The sequence below is a fragment of the Silene latifolia genome, chromosome Y, assembly GCF_048544455.1.
Source record: "Silene latifolia isolate original U9 population chromosome Y, ASM4854445v1, whole genome shotgun sequence".
Lineage (NCBI taxonomy): Eukaryota > Viridiplantae > Streptophyta > Magnoliopsida > Caryophyllales > Caryophyllaceae > Silene > Silene latifolia.
This window is the reverse complement of record NC_133538.1, coordinates 202,908,335-202,911,607: the sequence shown is the minus strand read 5'-3', so window position 1 is coordinate 202,911,607 and position 3,273 is coordinate 202,908,335.

Sequence of the window (3,273 nt, the reverse complement as noted above, 5' to 3'; positions counted from 1 at the left end):
ATCTCGACCACTACACCATCACTAAACTTAACAAAACACTCTTTTTACTTGCCAAAACGGTTTTAAACCGAGTTTTCCGACCAAACGAGTTGATACACTTACGTCGATTTCTCGCCATAAGCCTAGCATGTAAGTATGAGGGTGTAAAAATATTCTTTTATCATATTTTGATATGTTTCATGACTATAACATGCTAAATCATGCATAACATGGTCCAAAACATGAGAAGAATGAGCCAAAACCGGACTTTTGGTTGAGGCAGAGGCTACTTACGTAGCAGATAGGCTCGCGCCTAAAGGACCATGCCCAGCCTTAAGTCCAAACCGTGTATGGTCTCTTCATCTCCTTTATTTTCATGTTCATATTTGTAATCAGTTTTTACCATTTCAAGTATTTTCAAATCATTTTTACAAGTTTTTAACCATAAAACATTTTTCAACCTTAGTTCTTAATACCATGACGGTTTAATCCGTGTTTCGGTGATAATATTTGGTTAATTACATTTTAAAAGGTATTTTAAAACCTTTTATTTCATTTCTTTACATTTTGGAGGGTATTTTAAAGCCTTTCATCATTTATTTACATTTTAAAAACAAATGCATTAGTCACCAATACAAAGTCATCCTTGGTTCCATATACCATGTCGGATTTTAACCCGAGTACGATGATGAATATTGACTAATTATATTCAAATGAACTTAAAACAATTAGTTCATAATCATTGTCAAAACTATTCATGTCAAGCTTGCAAAATCGAACCCGACATTGAATATCGCAAAAACAATGACGATTATTCAAGTCTCGTTCTTCAAATCAACGCAAAAGCGGCCTAAACGGCCTTTCCAAAACAAAACGAGTTCAAATACCCATTTTTCAACACGTTTTATAAACGTTTTTCAATGGTCAGAACACGTCTTCTATCGTTGACTGACCCGCGCCTAAACAAGCCACTCCATTTTCTATTTTTCAAACCAGGGGAGACCCCCTTGCATCGCCAATAAGCTCGCGCCTCTTCTGGCTGCCTGATGTAGAGTCTGTTCCCTTTCCAGCACTAGTCTAGGATGATCCCGACTTTGGTTAACCCAAATACAGGACGGATCAGATGACTAGTTTGCTCATTCAAACACCATATTTGCAAAACGCCTTACTAAGACAAACGGATCACGTTATGCACCATAAACCTAATTTGGTAAATGGATGTTTAAATTCCGTCTTGCATGCAAATCAACATTAAATCCAACTCGACATCTTATACTTGATACTTGGATTAAATCAACCGACATAGAAAGCTCTCACATGTTAGGTTTAAACCAATGGATGCGTAATCATGCATTTAAACCGTTTTATCAACTTTTGCATTCAACCAACCAAGATCAATCAGTAGAAGCTGCTACCGCGGGTGGGATTGGGTGTCTGAGTAAAGGGCTTTCTAATACGTACCTTCACCTCTTACTCAGAAACTTTGGATAGTGGACGGCCTTATCGAGGGCGTACGAAAGTCATTCTAGAGATAGGATGCTAAAGAGGGACGATTCCTCATCTTTAGTACCTATGTCAAACCCTGCTTTGTGCTTCGTTTGACCGAGGTATAAAGTGGATTCGAACGGGTTCCAAGCATCCCACAAATGCTTGGTGGCGACTCCGAACATCTCTAATCGTTTCGAGACCCTTGCCGAGACGAAACCGACCGGTCTAAAACGATCCGGTCGAAAGCATTTTTACGCCACCGAGCGTGGTTTTTAAGAGACCGCTATACGTCCAACAGACCGGCTTGGCGTGTAGGTGGCCATGTCCACACTTATGCTTCCCGTCAGTTGAAAGTTTATGAGATGAACTACCCGACTCATGATCTTGAGTTAGCAGCAGTGGTGTTTGCACTTAAGTTGTGGTGACACTATTTGTATGAAGTCTCTTGCAACATTTATACGGATCATAAGAGTTTGAAGTATATCTTCACTCAATGAGATCTTAACATGAGGCAGAGAAGTTGGTTGGAGTTGCTTAAGGACTACAAAATTGAGCTGCAGTATCATGAGGGTAAGACAAACGTGGTTGCCGATGCTTTGAGTCGCAAGGTGTGTCATGCTATGAGATCCGTGTTGGTGTTACCTGATGACTTGAGTCGAGAGTTCCAGAAGATGAGCCTTGAGGTAGTTCTTCCTGGTACTTTAGATTTGAGTGCGATGATTGCTGAACCCGAGATCCTTCATGAGATCCGAGTTAAGCAAAGAGAGGATGAATTCCTAGAAAGAGTTCGAGTCTCTATAAGTGAAGGTTGCGCCAAAGGCTTCAACGTTGGACCTGATGATGGTTTGCGATTCCAAGTTCGTTGGTGTGTACCTAGCTGTGATGTCTTAAAATGTAAGATCCTCAAAGAGGCTTATAGTACTCCCTATTCGGTTCATCCTGGTGGTGATAAGATGTACAAGGATCTGAAACTACGTTTTTGGTGGCCGGGTATGAAGAAAGAAATCGCCGAGTTCGTGAGCCGTTTCTTGGTTTGCCAAAAGGTTAAGTTCGAGCATCAGAGACCTGGTGGTCATTGCCACATGGAAATGGGATTCTATTTCGATGGATTTTGTAATGGGTTTGCCGAGGTCACCGAGAGGAATGAATGCGATTTGGGTCGTGGTTGATCGTTTGACTAAGGTCGCGCATTTCATTCCGATGAAGGAGATTTGGAGTCTTGAGGAACTAGCGAATGCTTATCAGCGTGAGATCATTCGTCTTCATGGCGTTCCTAAGGATATCATCTTCGACCATGATCCGAGGTTCTGTTCTCAGTTTTGGAAGAAGCTTCAGTTGGCTTTGGGCAATGAGCTTAAGACGCTTAAGGACATGTTACGAGCTTGTGCTTTAGAGTTTCAGATATTTGGGAGAAGAGTTTACCGTTGGTGGAGTTCTCCTACAACAACAGTTACCAACCTAGTATTCAGATGGCTCCGTTTGAGGCACTTTATGGAAGGAAGTGTCGTAGTCCTTTGTGTTGGCACGACTCTAGTGAGGCTATTGTTTTGGGTCCAGAGATGGTTCAGGAATCCATTGAGCAAGTGAGCTTGATCTACGAGAATCTTAAAGCAGCCCATGATCGGCAGAAGACGTATGCAGACTTACGCCGTAGGCCGATTGAGTTTGAGTTTGGCGAAAAGGTTTTTCTTAAGCTTAGTCCTAAGTACATTGGTCCTTATGAGGTGCTCGAAGGGATTGGCGAGGTGGCCTATAGGATGGCGTTACCTCCGAATCTGTCGAAGGTTCACGATGTGTTCCACGTGT